A 16101-nucleotide genomic window follows, 5' to 3' on the forward strand; every position below is an offset into this window, starting at 1 on the left:
CACTTTCTTCCTGTCTCCGCCAGCTAACTCTCAAGAAAGAAAGAGAGATCGCGATGGTGCAGCAAGTTTCAAAAGTGTTAAAATTCTTTAATTCTCAATCAATGTACTCACAAAAACAGGTGTTAAAAAGACCTTTTATAAAAGATGCACGCTCGGTAAGGACTTCCCCGACTCTGAGTTTCGCCTATAAGAGCTTCTTCCGGGGCTGTTTCTGTCTGACTCTGACCGTTTCTGTCTCTGAGTATCTCTTTCTCTGTCTGTCTGTCTCTGGCCGTTTATGTCTCTGAATGTCTCTGAATATCTCTGTCCGTCTCTTACTGTTTCTGACTCCGATTTTCTCTAACTGTCTTTGTCTCCGACTCTCTTTCTGACTGTCTCTGATGTCTCTGTCTGTCCCTGACTGTCACTGTCCGTCTCTGACTCTCTCTATTTGTCTTTGACTGTCTCTGTATTTGTCTTTTGTCTCTGACACTCACTTTGTCTATTGGGAGATTTTTCAGAAGTGTCAGAGAGCAAAACTGCTCTAGTTGCCCATGGAAACCAATCAGAGCTCAAGTTTCATTTCAGCTGTTTTTTTTTTCCAACTTACTTTTTTATTATTTTTTTTTTTCCAGAGAAAATAATAATACAAACAGTCGTGTACAAGCAGCAGATCACAGTATTACCGGGTTGGTATAGGCATATACCGCTCATTAATACATAAATGAATGGTCAGGTCACGCAGGACCTTTTACTGATAGTATATGATTCGAACAAGAAGGACAGATTAAATGGCTAAATTATTAACCAGAGAGTAAGGAGCAAAGTCCACTGTCCAAAGGAAAGAGGAATGGAGTCCTTCATTCGATCCCAATCTCACCTGCTGCAATACCTTATGTAAAAACAATATAGAGAGACTAAATAAAAAGGGACCAAAGGTCCAACATATTAACATGTTAAATGCAGAAACAGAACAAAACTTATATTCATGGATCTTTTTCCTAAATGGAAAGTCTAATAGTTAAGATACAGGTAGGTTGTCTCCAATAATATCCCAGGGGTCCGTATTTTCATGCAACGAGGCAGTCATATATTCTAGTGTTCATATGTGCCTAATACGAGAGTAGAGATCTAACAGTGAGGGTGGTATAGGACATCTCCAGTGCAGTGAGATCAGGGTCTTTGCAGCACACAATATATGGAGGAGCAATTTAATCTGTAGTTTCCCCATCTCAGGGGGTGGAAGCCCCAGTAAAAACACAGCCGGGTCACTAGCCAGACTTATCCCCAGCACCCTTTCTATCACTGTTCGAACCCTCTCCCAATATGGTTGGATAGCTGTACATTCCCAGAAGACATGGAATAAGGTGGCCCCTGAGGCATTACATCTCCAGCAGACATCTGGGATGTTAGGGTCCATTTTGTGCAATAGCGCTGGGGTATGGTACCAGTGCATCAAAATTTTGTATTGATTCTCTTTGTATATAGTGAATAGAGAGCCTTTTGGGGCCCTCTCCCATATTTTTTTCCATTCTAATACTGAAAGTGTTCTACCCAACCAATCCTCCCACTTGGTCATGTATGTGTGGTTACCAGAGTCTGGGCCATTAGCAAGATGTATAAATCTGAGATAAGCCCTTTAGAGGCTGAACCCCTAAGACAGATAGGTTCAAACTCTGTGAGATCTGGTATTGTGGGAGAGCCTAGTATAGATACACAGTGTTGGTAAATCTGCGGGTACGTGTTTACGGCTGGGGCGGACTGGTCTGACGCATTACTAAGATCCGATAGCTTAAGGAGGTTCTTGGTAGTCGGGTGTGTTAGATCTTTAATCTGGAAAATTTTCATCGGTTCCAAAAACTCACAAAGTCACTTATCAGGCTTTGGGGTAGACCCGGTGTACATAGAAACGGATTAAGAGGTGACTTCAAGGTGGCTAAAGAATATCGCATGTGACACCTCCGCCATATGTCTCTGGTAAACGCCATGGGGCCTAAAAGGGAGTATGTGGGGACTACTGATGGTGGCCCCCAAATCAGGACTGTGGGATGAACAGGAGCTAGCCAGAGCTTCTCGATTTCTGTCCACTTATTGAAGGCCGCCAATGAAGTCCAGGAAACTATGTGTCTTAAATGAGTTGCATAATAATAAACCGTTATATCGGGTAGCCCCAGGCCCCCCCGTGACTTAGGTGCCATTAGGACGGTTCTTGAAATCCTATGCCTTTTGGAATTCCATATAAAGTCCAAAAACATCGACTGAATGCACCTCAGAGTACTAACTGGAACCCTCACTGAAAGTGTTTCGAAGAGATATAAAAATCTGGGGAGAATTGACATCTTCACTGCTGCTATTTTGCCTAGCATAGAAAGGTTTATAATACGCCAGCTTTGTAATTGCTTTCTCACATCCTGAATTAAGGGGGGAAAGTTTTCCTTGTACAAGGAGGAATAAGATGGGGTTAGTTTAATCCCTAGGTATTTTATGGAAGTCAAGTTCCAGGTATAATGAAAATTGTCCGTCAAAGATTGCAATACTTTAGGGGATAAATTCACTGGCAGCGCTTCCGATTTGGTCTGATTAATTTTATATCCAGAAATGTTGCTATATTCCTCAATTGTCGCGTTTAAATTCGGGAGCGATATGAGGGGGTAAGAAGCACGTCATCAGCGAATAAAGCTACCGTATTTTTCGGACTATAAGACGCACTGGACCATAAGACGCACATAGGTTTTAGAGGAGGAAAAATAAGAAAAAATGTTTTTTCCCCCAAATAGTATGCTAAAATTTTTAATAAAGTAACAGTAAAGTAACTGGGTGGTGCAGTGCAGCCATGTTCCTCTTTGGAGAGGGGCAGGGGCGAGCAGCGGTCACCCCCTCCTCCTCTCCCGGACACCGCCGTCTATCATTAGATAGAATTATGCTGGCATGTAGTCAGGGGGTCTCAAGAGTTACCAGGGCTGTATAGGTATGCGCATATGTGACAATGGTCACAAGAGCTTACAATCTATGAGAAGGAGGAGGACACATGAGATGACAGTGCTTGTACAATAGTCACAAGAGCTTACAATCTATGAGGAGGAGAGGGGCAGAGGAGGTGACAGTGCTTGTACAATGGTCACAAGAGCTTACAATCTATGAGGAGGAGGGGGACACAGGAGGTGACAGCGCTTGTACAATGGTCCCCAGAGCTTACAATCTATGAGGAAGAGGATACAGGAGATGTGAGTGCTTGTATGATGGCCACAAGAGCTTACAATCTATGAGTAGGATAAGGGGGCAGAGGAGGTGACAGTCCTTGTACAATGGCCACAAGAGCTTACAATCTATGAGGAGGGGGACACAGGAGATGACAGTGCTTGTACAATGGTCACAAGAGCTTACAATCTATGAGGAGGATGAGGGGACACAGGAGGTGACAGTCCTTGTACAATGGTCACAAGAGCTTACAATCTATGGGGAGGGGACACAGGAGGTGACAGTCCTTGTACAATGGTCACAAGAGCTTACAATCTATGAGGAGGAGGGGGACACAGGAGGTGACAGCGCTTGTACAATGGTCCCCAGAGCTTACAATCTATGAGGAAGAGGATACAGGAGATGTGAGTGCTTGTATGATGGCCACAAGAGCTTACAATCTATGAGTAGGATAAGGGGGCAGAGGAGGTGACAGTCCTTGTACAATGGCCACAAGAGCTTACAATCTATGAGGAGGGGGACACAGGAGATGACAGTGCTTGTACAATGGTCACAAGAGCTTACAATCTATGAGGAGGATGAGGGGACACAGGAGGTGACAGTCCTTGTACAATGGTCACAAGAGCTTACAATCTATGGGGAGGGGACACAGGAGGTGACAGTCCTTGTACAATGGTCACAAGAGCTTGGTCTGTGGGGTAAGGTACCTTCAAAAGACAGCAGCCTCTACATACCAGGCAACAAGGGGTTAAGACTGTGAGAGCAGAGACCGGGGGAAGGGAGCACTTATCACTTATCTGATCCTGTGCTCCGGAGAGAAGTTACAGGTCAGACACAGCACAGTACAGGCTCCTCTGCACACACTGCCGGCAGCCTTCTTCTTCACTCTGAACCTCCCGGGCTACTTACAAGCTGAGCCGGGATTGGCCAGAGTCTGTGCCTTTCTCCTCCCCTCTCTCTATCCACTGCTGCTGCTCTGCCACAAAGCTGGAGGACATCGTTATATACATGAGTTACAAAGCGCGCTCTGCCAGCTTTAGCTGCCCTCCATTCCCTCCAGCAGTGGAGGGCTGAGAGGAGGAGAGGAGCGTAGCGGCACTCAGTACAGCCGCTGCGCTCCACTGTGAAGGGCTACGCTTACTGCCAGCATCAGCTGGCAGAGCGCAGCTCCATTCCCTCCTGCAGCTACATCCGGACTATAAGACGCACTACTGTTTTTTCCCCATTTTCTGGGGAAAAAAAGTGCGTCTTATAGTCCAGAAAATACGGTATTTTGAACTGTTTATACCTCACCACAATGCCCTTAATTTCGGGATTATTTCTAATACATGCTGCTAGGGGCTCTATACTTAGGACATATAGTAATGGGGACAGTGAATTGTATGATTTTTCATCATACAAACAATAACATTAATTTGCCAAAATTGGAATACCCCTTTAATTCCCATAACTGAAGGACTGGTTAAACCAGAAGGGGAATTAACAGAAAAGTTATGCCTACTTTTGTTTTGTATTTGAATTGATTTCTCTATTTTAAAAAATCCTAGTCCTGGATCCAGCAGGGGATTGATTATTCTATATAATTATAATATTCCTTGCTCTCGGGTAGTTTCCATCCTGTTCTCCTTTAAGCACTCCTGCAATGTGTTTAGCTGAATGAAGATTGGGACTACTGGAAGGATGTCCTTATATGGTGTATGAGTCAATCCACCACGTAAGAATTTCCATGAACAGAGATCTTATTTTTGCATGTTTTGTAGGGCAGAGACCACAAGAAGAAAGTATCAATTATGTCTGGATTCAGAGCAAACTGTAGTATTTGTATGAATATCATATGAGGGAAGTACATATTTCTGAGAATTCTGATTATAACATATAGTGTCGCATCTGTAGATTAATGTTTTTATGTTTTAGGAGGACTAAAAGCTTTTATTTGAGGTTCGTGGTGGAAGATCTGCGTGTATGTGCAGCCTGATAATTGCTGTATTTCTTACTGCATCGTGTAATTGAGAGTGCCAAATACAGTAATAGGTGTTTACCACTGGTGGGGCTGTGGAATAAAGGAAGTGGAACATACCCTAAGAAGCTAGAACGTGATGTTACTTTATGAAAATATAGACCAATCAGTGGTTGACCTTCAATGAAGCAAGTGGCTACTTATGGTTGTCTCAAATGTAATACTGGGACTTTAATCTGTACACTCACTAGAACAGAGGAAGGAGGTAAATGAGAAATAGCAAAATTACAATATACTGCAAAACTTTGTTTTATATATAATATACACTATATTTTATGAAAATAAACAGTGATAAAAAGGTCACACCGCTCCTATAATGCATTCAATGAAGACATCAGCTGGGGGCAGGGCTGGATGTCTGTCTGAGCAGACGTGCGCCGTAAGAGCTCTGCTTATCTGACCCACTATCCTGCATTCATCCTGGCCATCCTGACTTCTCTTGGGCTGTCCTCTCTTCCGCTGGTGCTGAGCGTCCTCCGGCAGGCTTCGGGGTCTTCTCCCTGTCTTCTTGTGGCCTGTAATAGGGTCCTCATCTTCTCCAGGCCGCAACTGGAAGTTCAGTCTGTGGCACTTCTTGTTTCGGTCCTTCCACTGCCGCTCTGCTTTCTGGCTGCTCCTCACTCTCCAGCATGGGATTGCTGCACCAAGGTTGGTCTGGTGGGCGTCCCATCAGGCGGAGGTGCTTCTGTGGGTGTCAGTAAGCCCTCAGGCGCTGTTTAGTCCCTGGGGAGTATAGCGGCCGCCACCTTTGGAGACACATGCTGGTGCTATGGTGTGTTTTCTACTGCCAGTGTCCTACCTTCGGACTCTGCTACATAAAGGGCTCTGTGAGTGGTTACCCATAGAAACCAGTACCCCATCTGTCTGCACAGTACCTCTGGACTATAAAAATCTGGGGAGAATTGACATCTTCACTGCTGCTATTTTGCCTAGCATAGAAAGGTTTATAATACGCCAGCTTTGTAATTGCTTTCTCACATCCTGAATTAAGGGGGGAAAGTTTTCCTTGTACAAGGAGGAATAAGATGGGGTTAGTTTAATCCCTAGGTATTTTATGGAAGTCAAGTTCCAGGTATAATGAAAATTGTCCGTCAAAGATTGCAATACTTTAGGGGATAAATTCACTGGCAGCGCTTCCGATTTGGTCTGATTAATTTTATATCCAGAAATGTTGCTATATTCCTCAATTGTCGCGTTTAAATTCGGGAGCGATATGAGGGGGTAAGAAGCACGTCATCAGCGAATAAAGCTATTTTGAACTGTTTATACCTCACCACAATGCCCTTAATTTCGGGATTATTTCTAATACATGCTGCTAGGGGCTCTATACTTAGGACATATAGTAATGGGGACAGTGAATTGTATGATTTTTCATCATACAAACAATAACATTAATTTGCCAAAATTGGAATACCCCTTTAATTCCCATAACTGAAGGACTGGTTAAACCAGTCCCTGGGGAGTATAGCGGCCGCCACCTTTGGAGACACATGCTGGTGCTATGGTGTGTTTTCTACTGCCAGTGTCCTACCTTCGGACTCTGCTACATAAAGGGCTCTGTGAGTGGTTACCCATAGAAACCAGTACCCCATCTGTCTGCACAGTACCTCTGGACTCTGCTACATAAAGGGCTCTGTACGTAGTAACCCAAAGCAACCATTCCCCCATCTGTCTACACAGTACCTCTTCACTCTGCTACATTAAGGGCTCTGTGCATAGTAACCCAAACAACCATTCCCCCATCTGTCTACACAGTACCTCTGGACTCTGCTACATTACGGGCTCTATGCATGGCAATCCATAGCAACCATTTATCCGACTAAGTGCACAGTGTGTCCGATTTCTGATACATAAGAACCCTGTTCACTGGCGCCTATTGCAACATCCATCCAACTGCCGACACCGGGTCTCTGGACTGTACAATTTAACATTCCAGTGTGGGGTCACCCATATCAACTGTTTATTCAACCGCCTGTGAATTGCCTCAGGACTCTCCTATATTACATCCTTACTATTCCATCATGGATGAGTCTGAAATCGGAGATCCACCCTTCTGGGATCTGGAGGCTATAGATGACGATGCACCTCTTTCCTCTGTTCCTTTGGCTCAAATTCAGGCAAATGCTGCAGAAAAGCTGGAGCCCTTCTCCTGTTCCAGATGAGGCTCACCATTGAGGTTCCCCGGCTCTACTCCCTCCATGTTTGATGGTTCCCGAAGCCCGTCGAGGCCAAGTTCCACTCTAGAATTGCAGACTCCAACAGTAACTATTGATCAAAAGGTTTGCTTAGGTCATGGCGGCAAAAAAATTATGTCAGTCCATAATGGTTACCGCGACAGGACTTTGTGATTTTCCCACATGACGTCCAGAAGGTCAGGGAACGTACGGAGGAGGTGGAGTGTAGAACATCAGATGTTGAAGATATTCAGCGCCCTCAAAAAAAGTCACCATAGACTGTGCAGATGACTTTAAAAACAGGCTTCAATGCAATAACATCCGCATTGTGTGTCTTCCTAAAAAATTGGAGGGTGCTGATCCTCCGGGCTCAATGATTTCCTCCCTGCTGACACTTTTCCCCCCTTTTTTACCATTGAAAGGGTGCATTGTGTCCACTAGTCAGACTTATTACTTTTATTCCACAGTGCACAGAACCTAGATCTGGCCTTTGTCTCTCCTGACCTATTGTCCCAGGTTTTTTCTGTTGAGTACACTCCTAGAGGTATCTCAGACCATTCTGCGCTACTGGTGACTTTTATGACAGGCCATCTGTCTTCAGGCTTTGGCGCTTTCACCTGGGGTGGTTGTCCTTACCTATAGTATCTGCCGCGGTTGATACAACACACACTAAATATTGGGCTTTCCACAAAGAGTACCCTGATCCCATATAATATATATATATATATATATATATATATATATATATATATATATATGTGTGTATATGTGTGTGTGTGTGTGTATATATGCTGTATCTACTTTTTGTATATGTGTATATATGCTGTGCCACCACTCAGACACACTGCAAGGAAGAAGAGTCAGAGTCGGCTCCATCTTTACAAGTCCCGCCTGAAGTTTCTGCTCTGCTGAATCTGCTGTTGCTGTTTAAGTCCGTTGCCTGCCATTTGAAGTTGAATACAGAACTGTAAATTGGTTTGCACAATGTGCCTCCATGTAATCCCTGGATCAGGCTGCTTCTCCATCACAAGCTCCCCATCCTCCATCATCCAGGGACTCCTACATACACTACAGGGGTTGCCCCAGAGAAAAACCCATTGCATCAGCCTCCTCCTCCTCCATTTTTCTTGCACACACCACCCGCTGGAGACCTGCCAGGATGGCCCTGGTGGATGTAAATATTAATTCCTTTTAAAAAAAAGGATAAATGGTACTCAATAGCCCCATATAACTATGCATAGCATAAGTAAATAACTGCATTTCATCCTGCAAACATAGGTACACATATTAACAATGAGAAAAATTTATGACCCTTAGAACAAATGACACAACAGTCGCAACATGCAGAATACCGTATATATTCAAGTATACAAAAAAACGGGTTAAAGATCCAAACTCAGCTTATACTTGAGTCAAAAACAGCAAAAAAGAAATTCAAAACTCACCTCTCCGGTGCCCCCGGCAGGTCTTCTCTTCCACCGGCAGCGGCAGGTGCGTGCGAAGTCACAGGCTCTGCTGCCACTGCTGCAATAGTATTTTGTGTGCTGGCAGCACAGACCTGATCAAATAGATGACCTGTGGGAGGGCGCTGGAAAGGTGAGTATTCACTTTTTAAGTTTTTTTCATGAATTGGGCAAACTGGGTCTGGCTGTATAATGGGGCAGGGGGCTGGCTATATAATGGGGAAGGAGGCTGGCTTCATGATGGAGCAGGAGGCTGGCTGCATAATGGGGCAGGGGGCTGGCTGTATTATGGGGCAGGGACTAGCTATATAAGGTATCTGGCGGATGGTTGTATAATGGGGTAAGGGGTTGGCTATATACTGGGAGAATGCTGGCTGGCTATATACAGAGGAGCAGGGGGCTGGCTGGCCATATACAGAGAGGAAAGGGGCTGGCTAGCTGGCTAGTGGGGGGCAGGGGGCTGGCTAGCTATATACTGAGAGGAGGCTGTGACCAATAGATTTTCCACTCTAGGATTATACTCGAGTCAATAGGTTTTCTCAGAATTTTGTGGTAAAATTAGAGTCCTCGGCTTATATTTGTGTTGGCTTATCTTAGGGTCGGCTTATACTCTGAACCATATCACACCATAAAAGGCACAACATTAAAACCACAAACAATTTCTTACGTTTACAGTTTTCCAAAGAAAGTCATTTAAAAAAGCTATTTAATTAACTGATCATATTGTGCTATTTAAATACTGTATTTCCAGTGCATAAGACGACTGGGTGTATAAGACAACCCTAAACTTTTCCAGTTAAAATATAGAGTTTTGGATATACTTGCCATATAAGACTACCCCTCTTCCAACGCACAACGCAAATAAAAAAATGCCCCAAATGACATGTCTATTACAGGGGTACTACAGGGATTATTACAGGGATACTAAATTTATGTAGGTTTTAATGTGTTTTAATTCATTTAAAAAAAATTAAAACCTTTGGTACCAAAACAAAATCTTCATTTTGCCATCTTTTGGCACTAATCCATGCCTAAATTCCAAAAGACATAATTTGTATTTGGTAAATTTTTATGGTAATAATAGCATAATGATTCAAATGTATTAACTTTTTCCTTCAGCGAAACAGAATAAAACAGTTGTTTTGCCTCTTGTTTTTTAGCTGAAACTTCTGTTATAAAACTTTTTTATGTTCTACTACTTTAGCAAATAAAACACTTTGGGGAAACCTCATTAGCATATGTGACCCTATATTCTAAAAGCTATAACATTTTATTCCTCAATTAAAAGAGAATTATTAGATCTTGTTTATTGTGAGAAATTGTAATGGTTAGATTGGTACTAGTATAGGGGAAAATAGACTTTTTAATTGCTTTCCCTTACATAATTTTGGGAGGTAGGAAGCACTAAAATTGCAATTTTAGGTGGAAAGGGGAGTTCATGTTTTTTTATTTGTATGTACTGGGGTGGGGAACTGACTGGCTGTATACAAGGCAGGGGCTGGCTGCCTCTATACAGGTAGGTGTCTGGCTGTATACATGAGGGGTGTCTGGCTGTATATAGGAGGATTGCTGGCTGTATACTGGGGGGTGGGTGGCTGTATACAGGGGGGGTGGCTGGTTGTATACAGGGGGGTGGCTGGCTGTACACAGGGGGAGTGGATGGCTGTATACCAGGGGGGTCTCTGTCTGTATACAGGGGGTGGCTGGTTGTATACAGGGAGCGTGGCTGGCTATATACAGGGGGGATGACTGGCTGTATACAGGGGGGTGGCTGGCTGTATACAAGGGGGTGGCAAGGGAAGTATGGAGAGGGCTCACAGACTGCCACCAATTGCGGCCACCATCTTGGCAAGGATTTTGATCCCTGTGATGTCATTGAGGAGCAACTATCTGTTTCTATGATAGCCTGGAGTCTATATGAGCCTCCAGGGCCTGTCATTGGTGCAGATCAGTAACAATGTGCACGTGGCACTTATACAGATCCATAGGAAAACTGCCAGTGACCTTTATACAGTCCAATCCCTAAAATGCTAGCAATGAAAACTTCATCTTATTTAGCAAAATAAGACAACTTTCATTTTTAAAATCTATTACAACATAATACCTATGTAAATCTGGTATCCCTGTCATCATACCAACCCAAAGAACAGTAGTCATGTGGAATGCGCCATGAAAGCCTTAAAATCAGATCCTACAAGAAAATGCAGAGAATGTTTTTTGTCAATCACTTCATTTGGAAGTTGTTTCCCACTTCCCAGTGTATGGAATGGAATACTAAATGCTGTCACAAGGGAGCATAATTAAGCTGTGTACATGAAGAAAAAAGAGGAAATGCAAAATCAAAAAGGCCATGGGCACGAGGAGTTAAGAATGTATTTCATTGTGGACAGGGACCGATTTGGCAAGCTCTGTGCAGTGCTGCATAATCTGTGTGCGCTATATAAATAATGAATAATTATTTTTTTTTCGCAAGGTCGCATGTTTTATGGTTTTGAACATAAATTGCATTTAGGTAGGGTTATGCAAAGGATAGCTAGCCAAAGGGTTAAACTCCTTCTCACTTAATATTTATAAACATAGCAAGGAGCAGAGGTGGAGAAATTCTTAAAATCATGTGGAACCCTGGACTAAGCCAAACCATAACCCATAAATATAGTGACAGAGTGTGTCTAGTACAGATATAAATATAGGCCAGTAGGCCACCCTCTGTCTGACATTAAATATAACTTCTTGTGTACGGCTGCTCTGTTTATCTTTTTCATTTTGTTTTTTCCTGAAATAACAGGCAATACACCTTACAGCTCATACACAGCATACACATAGCAGAGCTGTGACAAATTAAATAATTGTAAATAAAATGATAATTTCTAATATTTGGTTGCAAAAGCTTTGTTGGCAATGGCCTTTTTAAGCCTTTAACTCATGCATATGAGCAGATGCTGTGTTTCTGCCTTTTTAATGCTCTTCTATGCCCAGGGGCGTAACTAGGAGAGGCTGGGCCACATAGCAGATTTCTGCCTGGGGCCCCCTTTCCCGTTAATATATATATATATATATATATATATACACCGGCCACTTTATTAGGTACACCTGTCCAACTGCTTGTTAACACTTAATTTCTAATCAGCCAATCACATGGCGGCAACAATCGGTCAAGACAATCTCCTGCAGTTTAAACCGAGCATCAGTATGGGGAAGAAAGGTGATTTGAGTGCCTTTGAACGTGGCATGGTTGTTGGTGCCAGAAGGGCTGGTCTGAGTATTTCAGAAACTGCTGATCTACTGGGATTTTCACGCACAACCATCTCTAGGGTTTAGTCCCCTTGGTACCAATTGAGCATCGTTGCAACGCCACAGCCTACCTGAGTATTGTTGCTGACCATGTCCATCCCTTTATGACCACAATGTACCCAACATCTGATGGCTACGTTCAGCAGGATAATGCGCCATGTCATAAAGCTGGAATCATCTCAGACTGGTTTCTTGAACATGACAATGAGTTCACTCTACTCAAATGGCCTCCACAGTCACCAGATCTCAATCCAATAGAGCATCTTTGGGATGTGGTGGAACGGGAGATTCGCATCATGGATGTGCAGCTGACAAATCTGCGGCAACTGTGTGATGCCATCATGTCAATATGGACCAAAATCTCTGAGGAATGCTTCCAGCACCTTGTTGAATCTATGCCATGAAGCATTGAGGCAGTTCTGAAGGCAAAAGGGGGTCCAACCCGTTACTAGCATGGTGTACCTAATAAAGTGGCCGGTGAGTGTATATATATATATATATTGTAAGGGATTAGGTCCGGGGATCGTCGTCTCCTAAGCAGACGACCAGCACACACAGGGAATTCACACAATGTGAGTAAGGTTAAAACTGGCCTCAGCCAGCTTTATTTGGCAGTACACAAACTCAAAACATAAAAATAATACCTAAGCCTCTCCGGCACTAACTATACATCGAGGTTCCCTACCTCACCAGGTGCTGGCCTACTGCCAGCCACCCCAAAAACACAGTAACAGTTCACTGCCACCGCTCCACAGGCCTTTGCCGTAGCCTGTCTCTTCCCCAGGGTGGAGCCCAGTGTGAAGTCTGCCCCATGTATTAGTGCAGCCCCTCCAGCTGAAAACTAATCAACTTAATTAGACAGACCCAACTTTTCCAGGTCTGTCTTCTACTCAGCTTTTCATAAGGCAAAATGCACATTTTATGCCCAAAAGCTTCTCTAGTGGCAGCCACCCTGCCACATATCCTCCCCCTGTGATCAAGGCCGTAGGCCTGATCAATAAGCTTAATTCTCCCTCCGGGGTCAAAGCTCCTATATTGGGGTCTAATCCCTACGGTTCCTAGAAGCACTGTAGAGACCCTACTATCTACTATATCTTCTATACCTGGAAAATGACAGCTTTTTTCCTTAACTGCAGGAGACACAGACAGCTCAAAATTAGTCCCAGCATCTCTTCCTTCACACAACTGATCATCTTCAATCATGTCTCTATTAACAATGATAGATTTTCTTCTCCTCTTTCTCTTGCATTTTACTGGAGACTCCACATACCCCTCAGGGCTTGGCATGGTTAGGCCCCATCTCTTCATCACCTTGTGGATGCCGTCACACCGGTTACCATCCACTGAGGCATATGCACTGTGCTTTTTCCCCTTAGCATTGCACACGACACGCACGGGTTTGCCCGTTTTCCAGTCTTCAGCTTCGGCACCTTCTTTGTCATTGAAGGGGGCATTACCGTTCAGAACCAGGGCACGATTCACATTGGTGAGCTTCTGGTCACATGTCTGCAAAGCTGTGCGCTTGCTACCTCTGAGGTCACAACCTCCGCTCTCGGTGTAGGTGAAACTCATCTCAACATCAGCATCATCCTCATCACCTCCAGCTAACACTTCGGACTTCGGACCCAAGTCCCGGCATGGACTTTCCACAATGGCAGCCTTAAGCTCTTCATGGCTTGCACTAAGTTCCTGGCTGACCTCTTCCTCGGTCAGTCCTTCATACGCCTTGCTGGCCAACACCTCAGTCTTCACCGAGTCTTTCCTGTGTAGGAATTTCGAGGGCTCTGTTGACATTATATCAGACACCGTCTCCTCACATCCACTGCAGTCATCACCCGGTATATCTTCAAGGCACTTCTCACCATCCAGACCATCTTCACTTTCGCTCTTCAGATGATCAGGCAGATCTACCGTTGGGTGCAGCTGTGCTGGAGTCTCTGTAGGGCCCATCTGGGTATTCCTCCACTTGCCCAGAGAATGCTGGCATGCACTATGACAGAGACGAGACGACAGAGCTTCCACACGTACACAGCAACTCGGCTGGTCCCTTTGTTGTAGACTTGGCGCCACTCCAACCTTCTCCACAGGTTCAGCAGGCTGAGACAGCTCTTCACCTGTCTTCGGGGGGTAACCATTAACCCATTCTTCGGATTTTCCCAAGACTGTATTCAGACTACTGGTTATAAGCGATCCCACTTGGGTGGCCATCACGGTTGAGACTACAGACTTAGTCACACCCACACCGCCTTGTACTGCACCAGCTTCCCAGCCCAATATATCGGACGTCGCACCTGTAACAGTGTCTCGGGCACCAGTCACTGTATTTGTCTTCAATACGGCTTTTCCAGTTGGCTGCTGAAGAAAAGCCAGGTTGGACTCCTGTTTCCCCAAACCTTTGCGAGCAAAGTCATTACTTGTGGCAACCGGTGGCTCCAGAATGCCTATGAGAGGCCTTGATCCAGTCACTGTAACGTCCGTCAAGGGCTTCTCCTCCTTCTCAGCAACATCACGATCACTGCGGATGCATGGGCGACCTTCCCTCACAGAGTTGTAGACTGCACTCACCACACTGCAGGCAGAACTACCAAAGGGCTGGTGCATCACATGTTCCACCACCTTCTGGGGATCTGGGGTCCCCTCATCCGTAGGTGTATGATTAAGAGTGGCGCTTCCACCCTGTTCACACACAATTTCAGTCAGCACGCCATCATGCGTATTCTGCGGTTCATCAGCAGGTGTACAGGGGTCTGGTTTACGCCTGGTCTCCTTCCTAGGACACTTCTGGTGCCACATCACGACAGAACACACCTGGAGGTCGGCATCACCATTTTGGCACTTTCTTTTGTTCCCCGAACACGTACACATGTGAACCTCCCATTCACTTTTCTTTGCAAACACTGTATCACAGAAAGGACAGTACGAGATATCAATCTTCAACTCATGTTTCTGTAATATATGTCTCTTTAGGTCATCTTTTCTTCTATAAGACACGTGACAATTGTAGCATTTATACCAGTTATTCCGCAAACCAGTATCCACATGACACTTCAGTTTATTGATGCTTCTTCTGGCCTTGTTCACACACGAACTCCGTACATCAATCTCCTCAGAAGCCTCAGGTGTATCAGATGTCTGGTTTCCCCCTGACATTTCCTGAACACTGATGTGAGACTCCTCCACAGGTGACTGACACAGGCTATCCCCACCTCCTGCAGGTTCTGAGCGAGTAGCTGCTTCTCTAGGGCTCTGTTCACACTCACTGTTTGTGTAACTCTGGGCTGAAGGGAAACCACTAACAATCAGGATCTCATTATCTTCACCTGCCCTTGCTATGGCGGTATCCCTATCTGAACTGCCATTAGCTACATTACACATCTCAGGCTCACTACCTGTATCATTACAACTCACAACCTCTAGGGGCACCTCTGAGCTAACTCTCTCAGTATCTAGGGCTGCACCTAGTTCACACTCTGCATAATTCTGAACAGACATTGTAACGCTATCAGATGTTATCGGCATTGCAGAATTGTCACATGTTACAGGTAGTGTCATATAATCACAGTTAACACTATAATCACAGGTTAGAGGCAGATTATGCACAACATTACACTTTTCTGGTTTAACTTCAGAAATTAAGGCATCACAAATATTATCATCATCACATAGTCCATCAGACTTTATCAGTCTCAGTGGCAGAGTCTCCTTCTGTGGGATCAAGACCCCTTGGTCACAGTTCAGACTGCAACCTGTTGAGACTCCACCCACCATCACCTCAGGTCGCTGAGACTTCTCCAGATCGTCCTTTGGGGAGATTGGGACTGTACCCGATGTCAGAGGGGTCTCCCAGGAAAAGCAGCTATTCCCACTACTTGGAATACTTTCCCACAAGTCCCAGAAAAAAGGGAGGTTTTTCCCCAGGATGAACTCCACCCCATGTATTAGTGCAGCCCCTCCAGCTGAAAACTAATCAACTTAATTA

Source organism: Engystomops pustulosus, chromosome 1 (assembly GCF_040894005.1).
Source record: "Engystomops pustulosus chromosome 1, aEngPut4.maternal, whole genome shotgun sequence".
Classification (NCBI taxonomy): domain Eukaryota; kingdom Metazoa; phylum Chordata; class Amphibia; order Anura; family Leptodactylidae; genus Engystomops; species Engystomops pustulosus.